This window comes from Humulus lupulus, chromosome 6 (genome assembly GCF_963169125.1).
Source record: "Humulus lupulus chromosome 6, drHumLupu1.1, whole genome shotgun sequence".
Classification (NCBI taxonomy): Eukaryota; Viridiplantae; Streptophyta; class Magnoliopsida; order Rosales; family Cannabaceae; genus Humulus; species Humulus lupulus.
The window spans coordinates 177,149,472-177,176,305 of NC_084798.1; the positions used below are offsets into that span (position 1 = coordinate 177,149,472).

At 39.6% G+C, this 26,834-nt stretch overlaps 1 long non-coding RNA gene across 1 annotated transcript; it reads right to left on the reverse strand.

Annotated features, from left to right (window-relative positions):
- Window positions 1–23,492: 23,492 nt before the first annotated feature.
- Window positions 23,493–24,473, reverse strand: LOC133784330 (uncharacterized). The gene is made up of 3 exons (XR_009871283.1): window positions 24,406–24,473; window positions 23,672–23,746; window positions 23,493–23,605 (listed from the first exon to the last, which is right to left on the reverse strand). It is a non-coding gene; the product is annotated as an uncharacterized LOC133784330 (long non-coding RNA).
- Window positions 24,474–26,834: the final 2,361 nt, after the last annotated feature.

Consider the following 26,834-nt stretch of genomic DNA (forward strand, 5'->3'; position numbering starts at 1 on the left):
TATAACCATACAAGCATGCTTATCATATAATCATGCATTAAGTTAATAAATTCACACATAAGCCAATTAGGCCCTCCCGGCACACTAATCAAGGCCCTTAAGCCTTATTAGTGATTTTGTGTAATCACAGTGGAGCTCAGACCATGATACCTCCATTTATTGGATCAGGTAGGGGTAGAGGCCCCAGTGATCTATTAAAGAAAAGTTATCAATGTATTCGGTACCTCTCGATTAGAAATGGAGTTTCAAAGTGCTTAGATGGGCCATCAGGGCGAGGATGAGGATTGGAAACTCTACCCGAAATGCACTCGTTGCAAGAGGTTGGGGAATGCCGAGCAAAGGCATGTTTCTTATGTGGGATGGTTGGGCAACTCAAGAGGGATTGCCCAGGGCTAAGGAAGGATGAACCAAAGGGGGCAGATAGCTCAACTCCAGCTCCAGTGTTCGCTCTGATGCAATCAAAGTGAAAGACTTAAACTGAGGCTAGTTCCTCAGTAGTGGCATGTTAACTTTCTGATTCTGATTCTGGTATTATGTTGATTGGTTTTTGTGCCATGTTGTTCTTTGTTTTGTTGTGTTTAGTAGAGGCACAAACTAGGTAGGTGGATTACGTGAATATGCTATGATGAGAATTTGGAACTCTATGGGTAACTTTTAAATGATGTGTTAGTTTATTGTGGGAAAAGATTCATCAATTGATGTGATAGAGTTCGTTATGACCGAATTTGATAAGTACCTGGTTATGGATTGGTTAGCCAGGTATGGGGAAATGATAGATTGTAAGAAAAGATGGTAACCCTTAGCCGGAGCGCGAAAAACCCTTTATATCTGTTGGCACTGTGCATGGACCTCATATACTTATGATATCTGTACTTAGAACTAGAGGCTTATTGCAAGAGGGATGCATGGGATTCTTAGCTAGTGTGGTGGATACCACTCAGGTCGTGCTTGTGGGACTACGACAAACTAGATTAGTCTGAGTTTTTGGATGTGTTTCCAGAGGATCTGTTAGGGTTACCTCTACACAGAGAGATAGATTTGTGATTAAGTTGGTGCTAGGGACGAAACTAGTGTCTAGGGCACTGTATTGAACGACTTCAATAGAGCTGAATGAACTAAAGGTTCAGTTACTGGGTAAGACGGTATTCTCCAAGATGGATCTTTGATATGATTATTACCACCTGAGGATCAAGGAGAAAGATATGCAGAAGACTGTTTTTCGTGCTAGATATGGGTATTATGAGTTTTAGTCATGTTTTCTGGATTGTCTAATGCCCTGATAGCACTTATGGATAGATGGACAAGGTGTTCAAAGATTACTGGGATTGGTTTGTGATCCCCTTTATCGATGATATTTTAAGTATACTCTCAGTCAGAGATTGGCCAAGGCCAAAGAACGCCTTAGAGATCAGGAGTTACCTTGGATTGGCAGGGTGTTACATGCATTTTGTGGAAGAGTTCTCAAGGATTGCTATCTAGTTGACAAAACTAACACACAAAAATCAGAAGTTTCGATGGTCAGATAAGTATGAGAACAACTTTCAGGAACTGAGAAGGTGATTGCCTATGCATCACGTCATTTGAAGGTTATGACCAGAGCTGGAATAGAGTTACTGGTGGGCCAGTTAGCCAACATTACGCTTCAGTTTACTCTTTTGGAGAGGATCAAGGGAAACAATTGAGTGACCCACAAATGAGAAAAATTAGAGGTGATATCCTAGCTGGAATAGCTAAGGACTATACATTGTCAGGTATATGTTTATTGAGGTATAAAGATCAGATTTGTGTTTCGATAAACATTGGGATTAGATGGATGAATCTTATACTACTCCTTATTCTCTACATCCAGACACCATGAAAATGTACCAAGATTTGAGAGCTTATTATTGGTGGCCTGGGATGAAGAAGGATGTAACTGAGCACGTGGCAAAGTGCTTGACCTGTTAACAGGTCAAGGCAGAGTATCAGAAACCATTAAGGCCATTACAACCTTTGGGTATTCCACAGGGGAATTAAAAGGACATCACAATGGATTTCGTGGTGGGATTGCCTAGGATAGTGGGCCAATATGATTCAGTCCAGGTCATTATTGACTGGTATACAAAGTCAGCTCAATTTTATCAGCGAGGACGAGCAATACAATTGACTAGTATTTAGATCTTGAGGTGAGAGAGATAGTAAGCCTTTATTGGACTTTGAGGTCTATTGTGACGGATAGGGACCCCACATTTACTTTCAATTTTTGGGGAAGTTTATAGAAGGCGATGAGTACGCAGCTAAAATTTGGTACAACTTATTATCCTCAGACTGATGGTAAATCAGAGAGGATTATCCAGATATTGGAGGACATGCTGAGAGCATCTATATTGGACTTTTAAGGGTCCTGGAATGAATATTTGCCTCTAATAGAATTTTTCCTATAATGACAACTACCAATTGATTATTGGAGTGGCACCTTATGAGATGATGTATGGTAGGAATTGTAGATTTCCCATTCATTGGGATGAGAGGGGTGATAGGATATATTTGGGTCTTGAGGTAGTTCAAAGGACCACTGAGGCTATTGAAAAGATTAGAGCTTGGATGCTCGCTTCTCAGAATAGACAGAAAAGTTATGTTGATCTGAAGCAGAGGAACGTGGAGTTCCTAATGGAAGACTATGTCTTCCTTAGAGTCTCACCATGGAAAGGGGTGAGGAGATTTGGGGAAAAAGGGCGAGTTGAGCCCTAGATTTGTAGGACCGTTTGAGGTCCTGGAGAGGATTGGTTAGATGGCCTATAGATTGGCCTTATCATCAGCACTTTCGGCGGTAGACAATGTATTTCATATTTCCATGTTGAGGAAACGTGTATTAGATGAGACTCATGTGTTGAGTTATGAGGATCTGGAACTGGTGGTAGAGTTATCCTATGAGGAATAGCCAGTTCATATTTTAATAGAAAGGACAAGGTTTTGAGGAACAAAACTATACCTTTGGTTAAGGTATTACATAGAAACAGTAAGGTCGAGGGAGAGACATGGGAACTGGAATTAGATATGTGGGATCTATATCTTGAGCTGTTCAGGTAAAATTTCAAGGAAAAAATTCCTATAAGGAGGGGATATTTGTAACGTCCCAAAATACATAATAAGGCTTAGGGCCTTGATTAGGGGGCCAGAATGGAAAATTTTGGAAATTATGTGATTATGTGATATATATGTATATCATTATATGATTACATGAGTTATATTATGATATGACTTGATATGCATGTTTAGGTGTATTAAATATGCATGTGGACTCATTTTTGATTGAAAGGCAAATTTTTGTAATTTGGCCCGTTATGGGTATATTTGGCATATATGTGATATATGTGTGAGACCACATTATTATGTGGATATATGTGGGTTACTCGGCACGAGGAGATCCTAGGGATCAAGTTAGTAGGAAAGTCACAACAAGGTCAAATACTGGGCTCGGGTTGAGCCTAGGGGTAGTTTGGTAATTTAGTACATTACCAGGATTGATCGGGTAATGGGAAATTATTTAAGGATATTAGAAATAACATGAATTTTTGGACGTTAATTATGATTAACGAGGAAAAGAGGCAAAAGACAAATTTACCCTTGGAGGCATAAGGACACAAGCCAAGTGCAAGGGGCATTTTAGTCAATTCCAGCCTAAGGGGAGATATACTCAGCCTTACCCTCACTAGTAGGAATCCCAAACAGAGAAGCTCTCCCTCTCTCTTTCTCTTTTTCTCGATTTCTCTCTTTCTCTCCCTATTTTGGCTTGAATTTTGAGGAAATTAATGGAAAACTTAAGCTTGGATTAAAGGCTTGACTTTGGGGATTGATTAGTTGCAGATAGGAGGACATAATCACAACGGACGTAAGCTTCAATTCTTGTCATAAGTGAATTCTTTCCTGTTTTTATGGTGTTCTTGAGCTTGAAGCTCAAGGTCTTGGATTAGAGATTTGGTGGAGGTTTTTGAGTGAGATAAAGTCGGGTTTTGATGGTGTTTATGTGTTGATAATGTTTCGGGGATTTAACTATGGTTTTGGGAATTGATTGGGATGATTTTTGGTAAGGTTTTGGCTGAGGAAAAATAGAGATTTTTTGGTTCGCAGGGTCGCGCTGCGGCTTGTGTGAACCCAAGGCACTGAGGCAGTTCTATCTGGGAGGCATGCCGCTACCCGTGTCTTGAATTTCAGACACGGGGCGTGGCCATTAGGGGCAAGTCGCAGCCCGCCTGGGCAACTTTGGCAACCTTAGGGTTTTAGAGATGGGAACTTAAACCTAGGGGCTTGGGATCGATCCTACTACCCAATTTAATATAGTTCAACGTTCGAGAACTAGGACTTGGTCCAGAAGCCTTTATTCGCTCATTATTGATGGGATTCTCTATTATGGTTGTGAGTAGGTTAACGCTAGGGGCTCAAAATTAAGATCATGCTCAAGGGTCGTTCATTGGTAACCTGTGCTTGGACTAAAGGTAAGAAAACTGCACCCGGTATGTGATACATGTGATTATGGCTTGGCCCAAAATGTTGAAAATAAATATGGATAGGCCATGAATGCCTGTAAATGTGCATGATTATGATTATGATTATGCTTGTGATTTTTGATTAAGCATGTTGAATGATTTATATTTGGATATTTGACATATGATATATGCTTGTTTGAATTATCTTATTGAGAAAGACTTGACTTATTAGTCAAGGACGGCAATAGTGCTGAGCGCTGGTCGTAAAGCATTGACTTATCATTCAAAGACGACAATAGCGCTAAGTGCTGGTCATAAAGCATTGACTTATTAGTTAAGGATGGCAATAACGTTGAGCACTGGTCGTAAAACATTGACTATTAGTCAAGAACGACAATAGTGCTGAGCGCTGGTCATAAAGCATTGATTTATCAGTCAAGGACGAAAATAGCGTACTGAGCACTGGTCGATATGGTTATACCTAACCAGGAGCGCATCATATGCTTGACTGACCTATTAGTCGTGAAAATACTAGAGTGCTAGGTATGATGATCCAATGCCAAGGCTGGTTATACAGAGGATAGGGAAAAGGGCCTCGTGGTTACTCATTAGTCCCATATTCTAGGGCATTGAACCCCAGTATGATTCCATAATCATGTATTTTGGGCATTGGACCCCAGTATGATTCATTGATTGTTTATCTTGGGCTATTGGCTCATATGATGTTGTAATCATTAATATGGATGGTATGCATGCATGAGTAACATGTTATTACTGCTAGGCATGCTTATTATGATTTGGTAACATGTTATTAATTTTTATGAGCATGCTTAAGTTTTCTTGCTGATCCTTGGCTCACAGGTGCTTTATGGTGCAGGTAAAGGGAAAAGAAAGCTTGACCATCCTTGAGTTTGAGAGTTTAGGTGATGATGTGTACATATGCGGCTGCTCGACCACCACGGTCGAGGTTTTGAAGAGGAACTAGGGTCAAACCCTATTTTTCCGCATAGGTCGGCTGGTTGTAACTTTTCAATTGTAGTTAACCTTTTTAAATGTATTTTGGGATCCCATGTATGAATTAAACGTTTTAATGAAACAATGGTACCTTTGACCAAAAATTTTAACCCTAAACCATGGTTATGGCTAAATGGTTATGGCTAAATGACTCGTTTACCGAGTTTAACACTATTTAAAATACATAGTGTAATGGTCCCTTAGTTGTAGGGCTTTACACAATTGGAAAACTAGATTTGATTATTGTATGATATATTAATGAGCATATATTAATGTTATGTCTTATGTTACTTTTGTTTCTTTAATTCCAGGGTTATTAAAATAAACTTGTGTTATTATTCGATTGGTTGATTATACTAATGCTCATTCCCTAAGGGTAGTTGAAGATGTTTCGGTGCAGGTTCAATTTCGGAGGCCATTCCTACTGATTACAAGTACAAAGTTGAATGTCAAAGTAAGGGTACTTACAATGGAATTTGATGGTGAATTGATCAATTTCAATGTGTTGAAGTCTAATGATAAGTACAAGAGGAAGAAGGTTATGTTCAATGACCCACCATAACAATCATGACCACATCATTCAGTTGAGCTAATGACGTTAAACAAAACACACTTGCGGGAGTTTTTCTTACCCTTTACTTTTTAATTTGCATTGATTTTTATTTATTTATGCCTTGAGGACAATGCCTATATTAAGTGTGGGGGGAAAAGATAACTGGTGTATTCTATCCTTTTTTTTTTTGTATTTGTTTTTTTTTTCATTATTTTTAGTAGTAACGCATAGTTAAGTTGAAAATCATTAGTCTATGATAAGATTTTTTATTGTGATTAATATGATTTTAGGAAAATGGTAGATTCTACATGAATTGTGTGCTTGATTTTTGTTTTGATTATTGATTAGGCTTGATTCTTAATTTTAAACTTATGCACATGATTGGATTTACTTAGTTGCTAGTACTTAGAGTGATTTATGCATTCTAAAATAGTATTTTTGTTTAGTCTCTACCACTTTAAGACTTATTTGATGATCATTTGAGGTGAAATTATAAGTTACACATGAGTAGGGATATGATATAGGCAATTTCTTTGGATCAATTGAGTCTTTCAAGCCTACCTTATTTATTTATTCCCTAGTTACCAATTTTGAGATTTATTGATATCTCTATATTTATTTTTTCTACCCTTATACATGGGCCTTATGAAACGAAAAAGAAAAATATCATTATCTTTAAACTCATCACACCATAGGTATATAGTGCTTGATTATTTGTTTGTTGTGAGGGAGTTGTAAAGTGGGGAAATATTGTAATTAAGGGTTTGTACTTCAAATGTATAAAATCTCTTATTTTTCTAGAAAAAAAAAATGTTTGCAAGTTGAAAAGAAAAGGAAAAAAAATGTCAATGAAAAAAAATACTTGCGACAATTTTAGTGTGTGGAAATATGGAGATTGAAAAGAAAAAAAAATAGAATATTTGGAATTATTCGGGAATGTTTGTAAGGATTTAAGTAGAAGAAAATGTACGCTATGATGTGATATAAGCCAACAATTGTTTTCTTATCTACCTCTAACCCTAGCCTTACATTATAAGCCCATTAAGTTCTATTGACCCTTTGATTATGTGTACCTACATGAGTGGAGAATGATTTGATAATGAGCCTATGGAGTGGATGTTCATCAAAATAAATATTTCTTTAAGAGATGATTTTAAATTAATTTTGGCATGTATAAATTGATTTGGGTGCTAGTGATATAGTGAATTTGATTGCACACACAAGAATTGAGTTTAAGAGGTGATTAATACTTTAATTGAAATTCTAAGGATTGTAAATCTTGATTTTTCATATAATTGTATATTTTTGCAATCTTTGAGACCAAAAAATATTTTTTATAAGACAATTGTTATTTTTAGGAAGTTCTTATTTTGTCTGCTCCAGAATGAGCAAATGTCAAGTGTGGGGGAATTTGGTAAGTATTGAATTTATCTATTTTTAATTCATTATTTTTCTATGATTATGCACTTGATTATTTATTTATATGTTTAATTATTTTATTTTGTGATTTTAGGATTTCCAAGACATTTGGGTGAAAAGCAATGAATTTGAGATTTTTACATGCAATGTTTAAGCTCGACATTACAAGTATGAAACTTCACACTTGATTTTGACACTTTTCCAACAATATTTTGGACAATTTTCTAGAAACACAAGTTTTATATATTTTCTTAGCTTTCCATAGGTTTTTGAATCGTCCAATTCAAAGTTATATCGATGACTTTATAGTTAAAATACCATCAGTGGCTGCAACTGAAGAAAATCTCGGTTGCTGAGAAAATTGAAGGGAAGAAGTCAGCAACTCTAGGCCATGATAGAGACATTCTAGGTTGCGGCCTAGACATGCCCAGGCCCCCAGGCCGCGACAAAAGCCTAGACCGCGGCCATAGCATGCGTTACAGTTTTGAATCCCAATTTTAGGGAGGATCCTAGAATGCTCAGGTCGAGGCCCAGGGAAGATTTATGCATTTTAAATTGTATTTTTAAATGCAATTAAGGGGGCTTTAAAAAGGGAAATTAGGGAAAATTCTAAAATAACTTTTAATTGCATTTTTGAGAGACTTAAACTCATAGAGAACTTGAGAGAGAAGGAGAATTGTTCATCATCCACATCCATATTCTAGTTTTTCTTCTTCTTATACTCTATTATTTTGAATTATGATTTTGATTATGTTTGAAATTATGGAGTAATTTGTTTCTAGGTTAAGGGTTATTTCAAAACCCTAGACAATATTTATTGATTTCAATGATTATATTACTATTTCTTCTATTCCATTATATTAAATTTTTTATATTCTTTTGTTCTTAATTTCATGATTAATGTAAAATCTTGTTTAGATGGCAGCTAATTAGAGTTTTGTATTATTCTACTATCATCTTAGTGATCTATTCACCTAATCATTTAGAACTCTAGGTTTTTGGTGATAAATTGCAATTAAGGATAATGTCAAATGTGCTTTTAATTGTGATAAAATTTATAACATAGCTTAAATGAATTTCATGCTTAATGAATTTGTTGCCTAGATAAACTTGTTTCCACTGAATATAATATTTTTTCTGAGTAAAATAGATTGCATGTTTAATGGGTTTATTACATGGAAAAAGAATTAATTAATTAATGCTTAGCTTTAATTAATTGTGATAGGGAAACTGTGATAATTGACTGCTTAAGTGTTATCTGCGGGGTTAATAGTTCAATTTGAATAGGGAATAATAGTAATCATTGTTAATCTTGAATGATTGTTGAAGGTGGAGAATTAACTCTTGACTGTTTCTTAAAATTGTTTTTATCAGATAAATTTCTTACTTCGCTATTATATTATTCTACGTTGTTTTTTCTTTTTTAAACTTTACAATCCCATTTTTCATTTTTGTTTCTAATTTTGAATAATAAATTGAATTATAGTCCACGTGGATTCGACCAGTATTTACCATTATACTGAAATAGTTGATAATATTGAAAATAAAATCTTACGTAAATTTTGTATGGTGTACGACACACATCACAATTCATGGAGATCATCAGGCAGGTAACAGTTTATAATAGGGAAATATAATACATTGTGCCCAATATATCTTAGAAATAGGTTACCCATTATTTTTAAATGAAGTTATTGTATTTATTATTAGTCAATCACCTCTCAAATCAAGTAATTGCTATGATTTTGTGGATTTTAAATTGTAAGTGTACGCCCTAATTCTCCACGGGCTATGAGCGAGCTGAGGTAGGGCATAATTATATCAGCCACGTGGATGCCACATACCCGGAGCTACTATTACCAGGTCCCACCTCTTTAGCTCGAGATAACCAAATGCTTACTAAGGTTACTAAGGAGTCGGGTCAGGAGTATAGACACCACAGGCTAAGAAGACATCCAGCTCGAGGGACGTGCTTGAGTTGGAAGCTGTGACCCTTTATAAAGTCAACCACGCAATGTAAACGTGCATATATCAGACATCACATGTCTGATATATCCCTGAATTCTCGGACACACAGTATAAACATGCGTGTTTAGGCACCCACGACTGGGTTGGGCTGTGTGGCCCATTATCCCCCTTACCTATTGATTAGACCACACTTCATTTGTCAGGTTTTAGGAATTAATCATGAATGTCACAGAAGTGACATGATGGGTAGGAAGGTCACGGGATGACCTCCCTTGCTAACCCCTAGGTGCCCTCTCCTATAAATATAGAGACCCTGGGAGTTGCAAAGGGTTGGATTCTATTGTGTAAGGAAATACCTTGTAAAGAATACTAGAAAGCTAGCAATAATATTGGCTGGTGGAGTAGAAGGATTTTAACCTTTGAACCACCTAAAAAAGTATCCATATCATCATTTTATTAAAAGATCATTCATCTTTTATGGTTCATTACTTAGCACTAATCCCATTCTCTTATTCTATTAATTACCTGTTGGCGAAGAACCGTATCAAAAGTTTGGTGCTTTCATTGAGAGCTTGTTAGATTGGTGCTATCGCAAATACCCAACCATGGTGATCACTCGCTCAAGACATCGTAACGAGGCGGACCAACATGATGGACAGGAGGCCCATCATGCCACCATCTCTGATGATCAGAACCCTGAGGTTCAACAGTGGCCGGGTAAGCAGCCAATAGGCCAAGATGACACTGGAAGTTCGGCACCACGACCACCTAATCCGAACCTAGATTTTTACACGGCAGTAGAAATGGAGAATGCTCAGCTGAGGAGTCAGCTGGCGAAGGCTAACCAGCAGATTAAGGAGGTGTTGTCCTGACTACCCCTTCTTACAACCGACGTTAACGTCGGAAAGAGGCAAGGCGAGACTCATAAGTCCCGCCAGGGTAATCGGTCCAGGCCTAGCCGGTCGGTCAGACCCCTGACATCTAACTCTACTCCCACATCGCACCACCGGGAGACCACTTTTGAAGAACTACCTATGGCCAAGCAACAGTATAGTCGCTCGGTTCGAACTTCAACTCCCAGCTCACTACCACCCTCGAGTGCGCCCAGGAGGGATCGAGGGAATTCTCGAAGGAGATCCGGGGAGGGTTCATAGCGACAACCCGTGCCATCCAGCCGTCCTGCTTCCCGCTTAGACCGCCGAGCGCAGAACCGGAGGTTGGCAGAGCCGAGCGGTCCCTACCTAACCTGATCTGCCCTGATGGAACCAGGATCGCATCCCCGGTCAGACATCCTCCTTCACCGATAAGATATCTGTCTCCTCCTCGGCCAGTCCGAGATATTCCAGCTTATGGGAGCAGTAGGAGAAATCCACCTTCCGCAGGGCCTTCCCATCGTAGAAGGGCGCCCAAAGAAGTCCCGGATCCTCACCCCCAGAGGCGGGCTCCAAGCTTCTCAAACGGGAGCTATTGGACCAGAAGCCGCCGTAGTGACCTTTATGGCGGAGACCTGCACCAACGCCTGAGCTCGGCGCAGAGTCCTCAAGCCACCCCAAGGGACGACCTCTGAGATCGTCTAAACTCTCAAAGAGGAGGCCTGGTGGGAAACGGCAGCCGTGCTCTTCCAAGGGAAGACCTGTCCGAGGTACGCGACAGCGGGAATGTTCCATATAACCTATCTCAAGATAGGAGACAATAACCTGCCAAGCGTGTACAATGGATTCAGAGCTGTTGAATAGCCCCTGTATTACCAAGGAAATCAGGACAAAACCCTTGAGTGCCTGGCTCAGATGGAGGAGCTAATGAGGAAGCTCTTGTCAGAGAAAGAAAAAGACGAATATGATTCAGGGGATGAACTTAAGCTCTTCGCCCCCAGCATAGCAGCAACGGCATACCCACCCGGTTTCCTATGCCGCACCTGTCCAAATTCAACGGAGATGGAGATCCGTTAGATCACCTGGGTATGTTCAATACCCTGATGATGGCCCACAACATTGGCCCCGAGCTGAGGTGTTTAATATTTCCCTCCACCTTGACTGGGCCAACCAGACAGTGGTTCAAACAGAGTAAAAAATAGTCAATCAGCTCGTGGAAAAATTTCTCCACTGACTTCAAAAGAACATTCCGAGCTTCCCAGGCTACCCGCGTCAAGGCCGACACCCTGGTGAACGTACGACTGCAACCCGACGAGCCTCTGAAGGCTTACCTGAGCAGATTCATGAACGTCTCTGCTTGGGCCAGAGACGCAGATGACAGCTCTAAGCTCATGGCTTTGAGGACTGGAATCCTCGTTGGAGGGGGACTCTGGAATGAGATATAAAGGAAGGGAGTCAGCTCCGTAAACAAATTCCTAAATAGGGCCTAGGGGTGGATCAACCTGGAGGAGGCGCAAGCCTCAGTTGCAGGAACCAGTCGGGTCCCTGAGCAGCCCGCTGGAGTGGGAACGGAGGTCGCGACAGCGACCCAAACCGTTACACAGAATAACCAGTTTGGTGGAGGCAAGAGAAAGGGGAGCAGCGAGGGCAACCAGCACGGCCCAAAGAAGAATAAGTCCGTAGAAAAATTTAAGCCGATCAACGCGAATTATACGGAGCTCACCCACTCTAGGGAGAACATCTTCCTTGCAAACTCTGCTCGCCTTCCCTGGAAAAAGCCGGAGCCGTTAAAGCACCAGAAGGGAAAGCGAAACCCTTCTAATTTCTACCGGTTCCACAACGACGTTGGCCACAATACCGATGACTGTAGACACCTGAAGGATGAGATTGAGACTCTCATCCGAGTAGGCCCCTTGGCTCAGTATGTGCGGAACAGAGTTCTCGTAGGCCATCCAGCTCCAGAAGTCCCGATCAGTCAGCCCGGGTCTCGGGTAGATCAGGACATCCCTCCTCCCGTGATAGGAGGAGAGATCTCCACGATCTCTGGAGGTCCTCATCTGGCTGGCATGAGCCGAGGTGCCCAAAAGAGGTATGTCAACGAACTTAAGGCTCATAATGGAGTGGAGTTCGTCCCCGAGCAGCATCTACCAAAGCAGCAACGATTGGAGAGGCAGCCAATCATTTTTACTGAAGAAGATGCCATCCACGTTCAGTTCCCTCATAACGACCCTCTGGTCGTAGCAGTACAGCTCGCTAATCGGAGGGTTAGGAGAGTGCTGGTCGATAATGGGAGCTCGGTAAACCATCTATTCCGGTCCACGGTGGAGAAGTGGGTTTGTCTGTCACCGAGCTGAAAGCAACCTCCATGATGCCTTATGGATTCTCTAGAGAAGGATCGGCGGCAATAGGGATGATCGAGCTGGTGATCACCTTAGGAGAGGGACCTTAGACAGTCTCAAAACTCCTCGAGTTCATGCTCATCGACTGTCCCGCCTACAATGCCATTTTGGGCCGACCTACACTTATAGCTTTTGAAGCCATTACCTCCATCCGCCACCTCGCGCTGAAATTCCCCTCTTCCACGGGGATATGCACGGTCTGTGGCGATCAACTTGCTACCAGGGAATGCTACAGCATTTCCATAAAGGGAAAATTAAAACCCGGGTAGTTAACGATGACCGTCCAAGGTGGAGAAGAGGAATCTCAGGAACCTTTGCCTAATCCTGAGATTGAAAAACCTCAGAGCGCCGAAGGGGAAAATATCATCCTATGTGAGGATATTCACCCCAGAGTAGGCGAGGATAAATCTTAGCTCCAAGCTATTGAAGAGCTCGAGGAAGTAAATGTCGATCCACAGAATCCCTCACGGATGGTTAAGCTCGGGAAAAACCTCTGTGGCGAGAGGAAGGCGGAGCTGATCAAGTTCCTGCGAGAGAACCTGGATGTGTTCGCATGGTCACATGAGGACATGGTGGGAATTAGTCCAAGCGTTATCATGCACACCCTCCATTTAGATAAGAGCGTGCCTGCGAAGTCCCAGAAATAGAGGCGCCTGGGAACAACTCGAGCTGAAGCCCTAGAAGAAGAAGTAGCACGGCTCAAAAAGTGCGGCTTTATCCGCGAAGCTAAGTTCCCGATCTGGGTCGCCAATCCTGTGTTGGTCCCGAAGCCCAACGGGAAATGGCAGACCTGCATCGAATTCTCTGATCTGAACAAAGCTTGCCCCAAAGACTGTTTTCCATTGTCGACCAATTGGTGGACGCCATGGCGGGGCACGAGCTTATGTCTTTTATGGACGCGTACTCAGGCTATAATCAGATCGCCATGAATCCAGCGGACTAGGAGCACACTAGCTTCATGACCCCAACTAACGTATATTGTTACAAGCTCATGCTGTTTGGGTTGAAGAACGTCGGTGCTACATACCAGAGATTGGTAAACAAGATGTTCGCCAAGCAGCTCGGGAAGAACATGGAAGTGTACATTGACAACATGCTGGTCAAGTCGAAAACTGCTAATAACCATGTTTCCAACCTAGAGGAATGCTTCAAGATACTAAGAGAATACGGCATGAGGCTTAACTCGCAGAAGTGCACTTTCGGGGTCGCATCTGGAAAATTCCTGGGTTTCATTGTCAACATTAGAGGAATCGAGGCGAACCCTGATAAGATCAGGTCGTTGTACGAGCTTCCCTCACCTCGGTCGTGAAAAGACATTCAAGGCCTGACAGAAAGGGTGGCAGCCCTTAATCGGTTTATTTCTAAATCCATCGACAAGTGCCTGCCATTCTACAACCTGCTCCGGGGGAATAAGAAGTTTGAATGGACAGAGGAGTGTGAACATGCCTTCCTCAACCTGAAAGCACAACTGGGTGAGCCGCCCGTGTTATCCAAACCAACGGCAGGAGAGCCTCTTTTCCTTTACCTAGCCATCACAGAAGATGCAGCTAGTGCCGTATTGGTCTGAGAAGATGACCGGGTTCAAAAACCAGTCTATTACATCCGCAAAAGGCTTCTTGAAGCTGAGTCCCGATATCCATTGATGGAAAAGATGGCCTTCTGTCTCATCATGGCCTCCCGAAAGCTCAGGCCGTATTTCCAATCCCATTCAATATACGTCATAACCGATCAACCTTTAAGGCAGGTTTTGCAAAAACCTGAAGCATCGGGACGTTTGTTGAAGTGGGCTATTGAGCTCAGCCAGTTCGATATTTTGTACACTCTGCGAACTGCAATAAAAAGCCAGGCCCTGGCCAATTTTGTGGCAGAATGCACAGGATTCCGAGAAGATTCTGTGGAAGATTCACCACAGGTCACCTCGGCCCAGGCGTCATGGAAGATCTTCGTAGATGGCTCATCTAATGAGAATGGCTCCGGGGCTGGAATCATTTTGATATCCCCAGAAGGACATAGATTCCACTCGGCGTTGAGATTTGGATTCAAGGCTTCCAACAATGAGGCTGAATACGAAGCTTTACTGGCCGGGCTAAGGGTGGCCCGGGAGCTAAAGGCTAGCTCCGTTCAGTGTTTCAGCGATTCCCAGCTCGTGGTAAACCAGGTGCTAGGTGAATATCAGGCCCAGGGAACCAAGATGGCTGCTTACTTGGCCAAGGTAAAAGTCGAGCTGTCCGCATTCGAACGGGGCTCAGTCGAGCAGATACCTCAAGAGCAGAACGCCAACGCGGACGCCCTCGCCAAGCTCGCTACCTCCGGGGAGACGGAGACTTTGGGGTTAGTACCGGTAGAGTTCCTGGAGAAACCAAGCATAGAAGTCGGGGTGGAGGTCGAGATGATCGACGCCAGACCAACCTGGATGACCCCCATCCTCGAATATCTCACCGAAGGAAAGTTACCGGAAGAGCGTAATGACACACGGCGGATACTTTACCAGGCTCCAAGGTATACAATGGTAGATGGGATGCTATATCGCCGTGGGCACTCTCTACCCCTCATACGATATGTTCTACCAGGTGAAGCAAAGACCATTTTGCAAGAGGTGCATGAGGGTTTTTGTGGAGATCACACTGGGGGCAAAGTTTGGCCCTAAAAATCTTAAGGCAAGGATATTACTGGCCCACTCTATCAAAAGACTCGATCTCTTACGTCAAGAGATGTGACAAGTGCCAGTGATTTGCCAGAGTTGCCCGAGCTCCCCCAGTCGAGCTGAAGATGATCTCGTCCCTGTGGCCATTCACGGTCTGGGGAATCGACTTGGTTGGCGCCCTCCCTACTGGAAAGGGAGGGGTCCGTTACGCGGTAGTGGATATTGACTACTTCACTAAGTGGGCTGAGGCATAACCCTTGGAAATAATCACCTCCAAGGGTGTCCTCGACTTCGTGGTCAAGAGCATTATCTGTCGGTTCGGGCTGCCAAAGAAAATCGTATCAGACAATGGGACGCAGTTCGACAGCGACCTCTTCACCGAATTCTGTGAAAGGTACGGCATTGTAAAAAGTTTCTCCTCCGTGGCCTATCCCCAGGCAAATGGCCAGGTTGAGGCCATCAATAAGACACTAAAGGCGAGCCTTAAGAAGAGACTGGACGAAGCCAAGGGGGTCTGGCCGGAACAGCTCCCCCAGGTACTGTGTGCATACCGGACCTCGCATCGAACTCCTATGGGTCATACTCCTTTCTCCCTAGCTTTTGGGAGTGAGGCAGTCCTTCCTTTCGAGATAAAGCTATCTTCGCATAGAGTCCAGGCGTATGACCAGAACCACAATCACTAACTGTTTCGCGCGTCCCTTGACCTGATTGATGAAAGACGAGAAGATTCGCAGCTCCAGCTCGCGCATTACCAGCAAAAAATCACTCGTTATTTCAACTCACAGGTCAAAAAACGTGCCTTTAGCATTGGTGACCTGGTCCTCAAGAGAGTCTTCTTAGCCAGCAAGGACCCCAAAGACGCAGTATTGGGACCGAACTGGGAAGGGCCATACCAAATAACCGAGGTCATAAAGGAAGGAACCTACAAGTTAGCTCGGCTAAATGGAGAAGCAGTTCCACGGACTTGGAACGCCATCAACTTAAAGGAATATTATCAGTAATACCCCTGTGAGGCTTACTCAGAAAGGCCATTTTTTGTTTATTAAGCAATGAGAATTAAATATTTTTTTTTCATTATTGTGTATATTTGCGAATGTGATCTCAAGTAACCACGAAAGACCCTTTCCCAATTACTTGGGGGGCATATGGTACCTGGACACAACCAAGTCGCCTTAAAGAGTTAGAAGTTGATTCAAATTGATTGATCGTTGTTTTCTTAAAAAGCACGAGATATTGATAAAAGTTAACGCGAACTAAGTTTTCAAATTAACGTCCTGGATGTAACCAGGTCCTAAAACTTAGAAGTTAATTCAAATTGATTGACCGTTGTTTTTCTTAAAAAGGATGAGATATTGATAAAAGTTAACGCGAACTAAGTTTTCAAATTAACGTCCTAGATGTAACAAGTTCCTAAAACTTAGAAGTTAATTCAAATTGATTGATCATTGTTTTTCTTAAAAAGCACGAGATATTAATAAAAAATTAACGCGAACTAAGTTTTTAAAGTAATGTCCAGGATGCAACCAGGACTTATCTTAGAAGTTGGCTCAAAATTGATTATGTTTTTTCCTAGAAAAGCATAAAATATCAATCGCAGCACCAACAAAAACTAAGACTATTACCAAAATGCATAAAGGCAAAATAATGCAAATCAATTAAAAGAAAAAAGTTGGCAAAGCCAATTGTCTCGAGCTTAGAAAACCTCATAAGAAATTACAAATATATATATATGTTGTTCAAAAGGCAGAAAGAAAAGAAGTCCTAGGCCCACCAGGCTGCTCCGATGAGGTCACCACCTCGCCCTCCTGCTCGGCGGCTGCAGAGGTCTCCCCGGTCTCGGAGGGCGCCTCTTGCTGAAGGCAAGCTTTGAACTTCTCCAGGAAGCTGTCCCATGCCTCCGCCCCCATAAAAGAGAAGTCACCATCTAGGTTATAGACCCAGCAATGGTACAGCATGGCCTCCATGGAGGAGCTAGCGGCTGCCCTCTCCGTCGCCAGGGCGGCCTTGGCCTGCTCGGCCTCGGCCTTCGCGGCGTCAAGTGCGGCCTAGGCAGCTCTGGCCTCCTCGAGCTCAGTCCTCGCGGCGACTAGAGCAGCCTTGGTAGCCTCGGCCTCCTGCAACTTAGGTCGAGATACGTCCAGCTCGGCCTGCGCAGTCGCCAGGGCATCCTTGGCATCATGTTCCTGCTTTTGGGCAGCCTTAATGGCAGCCAAAGTTTTCTGGTGCTCGCCCCGCATATCCTCGATCCGAGCCCTAGATCGGGATATGCTCTGATGGAGAGCCAAGGAACCCTGCAAGATCAAAAGATGATAAGGCAACTGCCTTAGAAGAAAAAACAAACATGTGATGCATAATGAGCAAGGGATACAAATGGCAAGGCCAACTTACTGTGAAAGCCATCCCCAGCGAAGACTCCATCACGTTCTCTGAGCTCCTTATCTCGATCGCCCGCAGGTCCCTCTCGGCGGCACTGTAGTAATGGTCCACGATGTAGCTCGCAGTCTCGTAGACCGTCCCCCAAAAGACGTCGGGGATCTTCTCCAAAGCCCGGGGGTTCACCGGGACGCGCACCTCGGGGGTTGTGGTTGAAAAGCTCCCGGTGGGCACCTCCGTTTCCTGAGCAGGGTCGAGAACTTGCGGGGGAGGAGGAGGCATCTTCATTGCAGGAGGGGGCGGAGGCACTTTCTCTTGGGCTGTCGGAGCCTGGTTTTTCCCCTTTGCAGGGGACTTAGAGGTGCTCCCGATGACCTTCTTCGCCAGCTGGAGCTTTTTCACCATGGGCCCAGAGGCCCCAGAGGAAGGGTTCCCTCCAGGGAATATAGCTCGAACGTCGTTGCTCCCAGGCTGAGACATCTTCTCTGAGAAAGTAAAGGCAAAGTACACTACAAGAAAAAACAGTATTCATAACACTTAAAAACTGCTATCCGGGACTATTGATAGCACTTCTGAAAATGCTAACATAGCCCCTGTTATTAAAAGACCAGTCTTTTCTATAACAGTTTTTGAATGTTATGTTCGGTGTTATCTTAAACTATTCAATAACACATTTTTAGGTGCTATAATATTCAAATAATAACATTTAGATAGAGTTTTTGGTTATAAATTTGAAGTATAATCTTGTACTTTTTTCATAACACTTTTCAACTGTTACATTTGATTATTTTGATAACATTTTTAGTTTGTTATATTATATAAATCATAACGATTTTTTACGCTTATAATATGTTTTTAAATCATAACATATAGTAATAAAATTTTAAATTTTATTTTGATAAGTATACTTATATGGTTTTTTTTTTAATTAAAAGATTTTCATTATTGTATTTTGATAAAAAAAAAATCAAAATTAATCATAAAATGTAATTCTCAATAGATTGATAAACCATAAGTATTACATTAAACAATAACTAATTCAAACCATGAATGTGTCTACTTCATGAGATCTTAGTTCTAACTTAAGTTTGAAAGCATAACATAATAAAGTTTTATAATCTTGAACAATTTTTACTTCAAAAATGAAAAATAGAAACATTACAAGATACACAAAAGTAAACCAGCCCTTTTTACTAGATGGCCAGAGTGAGTTGGCAAGAACATAGGAAATAATAAGAGTTGCTGCTTCTTTATACTTCTCAGCCTTCTCAAGAAGATCTATTACAGAAAGTACATCTCCTTTCAGCTTTGCAATTTCTACAGCCTCCATATAATTTCCTGATTGTTCTTCCAACAACATAAGTTCATAAAAGCAACCTAATGGCCTCAAAAAGTTACGAACTAAATCCATTGATTTCAATGATTTGAGACAATTCATCATGGATTTAGTATCTTTTAGCACATAGCAATTGAGAGCATATCCCTTCCAAAGCTCCTGTTCAATTTTTTCTATCTCTTCAGCCTTAGTGTTTATATCACCCTCTTTCTTAGCATGTTGTTTCCAGTGCTCTATGTACGTCAAACCCATGCTAAATAACTTCCCTTTGGTGCATATATTTAGACACTTGGAGAAAAAATTTCCTCTAGCATAGGCATCAGCTGCACGCTCATAGCAACCTACAAGAGTGAAGCATTCTCCAGCCCTTTGTAGCTCAGACTCGCCACAACTTTTCAAATATACACTACCTGTGTCATGATAGTTATAAAAATTAGGTAAAATCATAGTAGAACTAAGTATTGAACTCTGTAACCATTATGTGATTAGTTTGCTAGTCTGTCTTTTTATTTTATTTGTTAGTGTTTTGTTTTTTTTCAAACAAAAAATCAAATCTCTTCCTTGAACAAGGACTAAGGTCAGGATATATTCTGCTTCAAACAACCCCAGTCCAAGTCTATAAAGGATTGTGTAAACATGAGCTACATAAAAGAAGAAAATCTTCTGTGTTTTTCCAGGCAAACCAATCAATCTAACAAGGAAAAAAGATTTGTTCACATGAATTCCCTTAGATCACTAACTATGAGTTCAAAAGTTGTCTCTCTATGTGAAACTTGCAATCATTTAAGCACAATGAACAATGCTTCATGTAATTTAAGCCATGATGAACAGTGATAAATTGAATCAATAATTTATGGAATTCGATGCCTGTAAGTTAATTCTGAATACAGTACAAAAGGGAGATGCATCAAGTGCAAGACTTATTTTAAAACTGGAGTAACATTTCATACTCAAAAAAAGACAAGTTTACAGAATCAAGCACTGCAGTAAAATTACTTAGAAAGTTATACCTGCGGTTTCATACTCCCCCAAATCACAAAAACATCTAGCAGCAGAATCAGCTTCGCCTATATCTACGAATATCTCAGCAGCTTTCCTAAGGAGAGAATTAGCTTCTTCAGAATTGGAAGAATAGATACGATCAGCCATAACTTTAAGGCCAGCAGCTTTAGATTTTCTTTCCCAATATATGTCACAAGATTTTTCAAAGCAAATTGAGGCCATTTCGTAGTTGTGCTCATAATACAGCTGTAGGAAGACAGAATTAATTGCTAAGTTTTCAAGTTGAAAAGGATGGCATATCTTGTGGGAAGGAGTGATGAAAATATTTTATTTTTCCAAAGCCAAAAACATGCTGCAGGACATGGAAAAATGAACACAAACAGATAAAATAGTGGTACAGATAATATTGATGATGATGACAAAGATAAAGGCATAGTAACAACATAAAAACAGATGATAACTTTTTGTTCTTGAAATCTTCAATAACATCTTAAATATCACTTTTCTTGAAATCTGATCACAAATGTATGAACAAATAGAATAATTAAAAACATAGCAAGCAAACCTTGATGCCCCGTGATTTCCACTCTTGTTGACTGCTTGGGACTTGCATTGAAGATACTAGTGAATCATCAAGTTGTTTAATATGAACAAGACACTTCTTAATCCAATAGTCAAACATAGGCTTTGATTGCTCTGTGCTATCACAAATCCATAATCTCTGCTTTGTACATGAAACAGCAATGTATAATTGCTTCAACTCGTCCAACATAATGTAATGTTTGGAATTATCAAAGAGTGAAAAACTGGTTGACATGGATCCAGGAACTGATCCAAAAACAAGATGATCCGAATTTTGTTCTATGGTGTAGTTGCATATAACCTTCCATTGTTCTCCCAAAGGAGATGATCCAAAAAAGTTGTACAATAATACATCCTACAAAAGGAAATATTTATTGTTTCAGAATGGAAGGCAGATATATAACAATTACTAGAAAAGTTTCATGCTGAAAGAACGGATTGAAGAGCACAAGTCACTGATGTACTAAATCATATTCCTTCTTTAATCTAAAAGAAAAATATTGCCAGGCATTTCAATTTACTTATATAAAACATAGAAAAATTATACATGCATGTCACCTGAAACTTGTCTTTGCACTCTGGTATGGTTAGGATAAGAGCTTGCTTACCAACATAGTCCTTTATTTCCTTTCGAGCTACTAGACTCTTTGGTGTTCTCTTTTATTCTAGGTCTTATGTTGTTTATTATGATTTTCCTATTTTTCCTAATCATCATCATTGCCGCCATTATTAATTTTTTATGTTAAACAGGAATAAAAACTTCATGCATCTTAATCATGGTGAAAACACACCTTAGATTGAATGACCAATCTACGTAAAAATTAGCAAATATAAAATCCCAAGATCCTATCCTAGTGCAACAAAATGAAAAAAATATATTTTATATCCATAGATTTATAACAACCCACTCCTTCAAAGGTTAAAGAGTGGAATTTTTATACGTTTGAAGAGATTTTACAATTACTTGCATGATAATTTATTCACATCAGAGACCAAGTCTTGCTCACATTTGAAGATTGAGTGAACTTGAGCAAAAGCTTTCTTTTGATTTAAATAATGGAAAAACTATACCAAATGCCCTTTTGTGCTATCACCTAGTCCATGAAGCTTTAATCTCTAACTAAACATATTATAAAAATAATAATAATAAATAAAAGTAAAATCCAACTTTAAGATCAAACTTGCCCAATAAGAATTTTCTCTAGTAATAATGGTGCCTATATCTCCAACTTAAACACAGAGTTCTCTGATATGACATGAACATTAACAGAATCAGAAGAAAGGGCAATTAAGTATTAACAAGTAAAACATTTTATTAAAAAGAAAGCCAAAAAATAAATTCATATAAGATAGCATCTTCTTTTCAATAAATAATAAGCAAAACATGCTGGTACTGGAAAACAGATTCAGACTTTAGACACTCAGAAATTTGTATCTGAGAAATACCAAATTAAACAAGGATATCAGCATTTATGTCCAGTACAGAACTCAGTTAATTGGCATCATCTGGTTTGGGACAAACTGACTATAACAAGACATAGATTTCTGGTTTGGTATGTCACCAATTTTTTTTAACGAATAAATTAATAATGTTAAAATGGGTGTGCATACAAAAATTAACATAATCAGATGACAATATATCTTCTTATACAGATTTTCTAGCCACTTTACATTGAGAACGAATTTAAGGGAGTGTAAGCATAATGAAATACCATGAGCAACCTCAATATTCAAATCCCAAACCCCAAATCATATCTGACTTTCACATAGATTATTTTTAATAGTTACATTATGAAGGTAAACCATGAATTAAAGTTAAAATGACGTTCAGAAAACGTAATAATGAAAGAAAGAATAGTTCCGCCAGTAGAGAAAATAATTGAGTTTATCTCTCTCTCTATATATATATATATACACACACACATATATATATAAATAAATAATCATGTTTAAAGTAGTGAAGTTATTTGAACATTAATAAAATGCAAATGCAAAGAATTACCAATTGTATATATCTGTCACATCTCCATATTCTGCAGCATTCCATACAAAATGTAAACCAGCAAAAAATTAGTCAATGTTAACACAAAGTGAGATTATTTCACAATTTATTTATACAATGGCAAAATCAATGCACCTTCGATTTGTCGTTTAATAAAAGCTGCTCCAAGTTCAACGAACAAAGGATCAGAAGGAGCAAGAAGGTAAGTACAACACCATCGCTTATCGCCATTTACAGTGTTCCTAATGAGAACAAGAGATAAAATTCTTAGCATTGCTTTGCTTTGACACAAAACACATGAAAAAAGAAAAAGGTTCAAATAAGACCTAATCCATATACCAAAGTAAATAGTCTGCTTCTAAGATATTACCTTGAAGCTCCACCATGGCCTTCTTGATTGCAGGCTTAAACTTTCCTGAAAGACATGAGATTTCCATAAATTTCAAATAAGAAACGAAACATCAAGAAGGGCAGTGAGCAAAAATTTTCAAATATTTGTCCAAAATTATCCTTGCAAACTTTTATTTACAGATGGCAGAGAACTTTGATGGATGATAATTACTGTCTGAATGCATAAATAAAGGTTACAGTAGTACCATGTCTTCTCTCCACGTCCATTAGTGCAGTTAAAGCTGTCCCATTAACGGTCCATTCTTCAACTGGAGCAGCCAAATTCCCCACCTGTATAATGAGGCAGGAAACAATAAAGAGAAAACAGTCCAGTTATTGAACTACAAGAAATTTATTCTCAGGATAAGAAAATATAAAATAACTGGAAACAAGAACATACTAGAAAGAAACTATTAGAAAAAGGGTAAAAATGAAGGAGATAGGGGAAAATAAGACACAAATCTGAATCATATTTACCTGAAGTGAATTAGCATCTGTGGTAATCATATTTGTTATCTTTCCTGTAGAGAAACTCTTGCGACTCTCATGAGTCAATCGTAATGATTTTCTAAATATAGCAGCCACCTAAAAAGTTGACAAAATTAGACATTATAACAGAATTCACAGTATTAACATAAAAGAGGACTTTACCAAAGTTGATCTCAGCCGGAAACCAACGCGCATAACATTCTGGAAATATTGAGATTCGGTCAACACCTCAATTGACTGAAAAAAAAATCAAATCAACTAGTCAATAAACAAGTTAATCTTTGCGAATTTACTTTTTCTAATCTGAATAAAAAGATCATTTAATTCTTAAAATGAACACAATCAGCAACTCTATTTTCTTTGTATTCTCTACTTCTATGAATTAAAACATAAGGAAGTCAGAAATCTAAAGATATTAAAGGAACATCTATGTCGGTTTTCCAAAGAATAAGCAACAAAACGTTGCTATAGAGGGGGAGAAAAGCATTTAATATCTAAGAAAACATCAAATTGCAGTATAAGTTCTCATGTGTGCATGACTTAAGAAATCAGATATTAAATTTTGCAATTTCGCAATTACATAATTTAGCCTTTTGTCTTTCAAGTGTATACACAAACTTTTCAAGAAATTCATACAAAAGTTAATCATATACCAAAACTTGTCAAACCTTGTTGGCTGCCATAATAAACATATTAATGAATTGAAAATTTATAACTGTCCTAAATAACTTCTATCTCACACTACAACTTGATTCATTCCAATAATCTCCTTGTAGTCCATAAAAGTGATTTAAATATTAAGATTTCAACTTGCCATTAGTTCTGTACAAAAGTGTTACAATTTTAAGCAGAAATCACATTACTTTATTTGAGTTCTTGAAAGATAGAAGCCATACCACTCCAGAAAAGATTAAGAAGGCATATATAAAACCAACCCAAGCTGGATCGCCTCGTTGCATGGACTGCAGATCGGAACAAGATAAATAGAAAGTCCATGATTCAAATTCAAAAACTACTCTCTACAATGCATAAAACAAATTTAATGGTAAAAGTGGATTGAAACAGGTTTCATTTCACATTGAGCTAATTTATTGTTGCTATGTCGAATATATAGCTTCTATAATGAACATACTAAATCTTTCTCGTTATTGCAGTAAAAATGTCAAAAATCATTAGCTTCAGATTCCAACCATAACCTTTTCTCACTGCAAACTTGGGCTAATAACAATGGTATCAGTGCTCAAATCATCTTTAAACCATATGAAGTATTAAGACTTTGGGAAGATTAATAAACATGGCCAAGTTAGTATATTCTCATCTTTCAAAATTAGAAGCTTCTGATTTTAATATTATTAACACAAAATAAAGATGCCATTTTTTTCTCCTTTTATTATTAACACAGAGTAATTTTGAACTTCGTGCCTATACAAACCAAAATACAGAGAAAATGGGTCAAAGAGGGTTGGTCAACATAGAAGAAATTGGAATATGGAATGTCACAGATCAAATGGGAAATATAACCCTGACAAATTTTCTTTGACAAAGTCCAACGCAACCAAAACTCTCCTGAAAGATAACCCAAAACAATATATTGAAAACAACCAGACTATTATTTCTTTATAACAGAAACAAGTACAAATTGTAACACAAAAAAAAACCATATAACAGTTAATCATCAAGACCAAAAACAGAGATAACCACAGCTAAGAAAAGAGATTATGCACATCATAGCAGGCAGCAATGGAGGAAACTGGTATGGGTGCTCATCACTACTTGAATTAACTTCTTATGAGTGATCAAAGTTCAGTAACTTGTAATTTGAGTTGACAACTCAAGTAGTGTTCAGCATCATATGTTAGTTTATAATTGCTTATTATTATTATGGGCACATGATATACATTGACCTAAACTGGTATGGGTAAACTTTGAATTATTGCTGCATGTGAAAAATATTAACAAAAATCATAAACTCTTTGTCAATGTCGAAGGAGAAATAAAGATTACCCTTTTTATTTTGCTATTCTTCAACGAGGGAAAAGAGTGAGAGAAAGTTCAAAAAGAAAAAAGCATATGCAAAATAATCTAATGAGCCGCAAGTCATCTCTTTTGCCAAACAAATTGAAACAAAGAATGAAAAAATCGCTTTCTAAATCAAAGAAAGACTCACCTCAACTACTGCGTGGAAGACATCAGCCCTGGAAAAAATCCCACCGACCCTCCAAGAATGGCGACCTGATTAGCTTGAACAAGTAAAAATCCCATAAAAATTGAAGCTTGGAAAACCCCCCAGAATCCTTAAACTGAATAAATAGATAATCCCAAATTCAAAGCTCAAATGCTAGGTCTTATCAACTACAATACACAAATTCTTAAAACTTGAGACTCACAGCAAGAAGAAGGGATTCTTTAGCGGTTAGCCTCTCCATTTCTTGGGCGTAAGCAGCTGGAGCTCCTCCCTGTACAGCCTGCTGGACCATTTCTCTGCAAGTCAATCTCCGTCGGAGTCGGCGAAACATGGGGAGGGAAGTTGTGGTAGATGAGACGGAGGAAGACAATGAATAACAGGAACAGATTGTAGAGACAACAAGACCGACCCACGAGTCGAGCCACGCCGTAGACCCACCGCCACAAGCACCGTCACACCCACGAGCCAGCCACGCCGTAGACCCAAGAGTCAAGCCTCCCTGTCACACGACCCAAGCCGCAGGCCCCATCACCTTGTTACACACCTGCAACTAACAGAGAGAAAGAAAGAAAGATTGAACGAGTGAGAGAAAGAGAGAGAGTTACTGAGTTTGAGAAAGAAGCAGAGGAGGCGTGTAGATAAATTAGGGATTCAACCTTACAGATTGCTTTTTTGTTTCATTTGGCGCCTGTGTATTTCATTTACCGCCATTTTCCGTGTCTCTTTCTATTACCATGCGACGATAACACTTATTAAAATATGCTATATTTTAATGTAATATATGGGCATAATTGTTGTAGTGGTATTAGTATACAAGTAAAAGTATTCATGCAAAACAACAAAAGGTAAAGGGAAAATAGATCTCAAGTATATATTGAAAGGGATCCTACCCTCTGAGCTAGAGGAGGAATCTATGGTCACGACCACCGGCCTCGGAGCTGTAGCAGGGGAATCTAGGATAATGACTTCACAGGCTAGAAGAGGCTCTAGGTCTGAATCTGGCTCGGGACTAGACTCTTCTACGTATTGCCTAAGACCTGGAGCTACTATACCCTCCCGAAGAGAGGGCCACGACCGAAGATTGGTCCCATACTCCTCAAAAAAAGCTGACCTAAAAGCTATGGTGTTATCTACGACTAC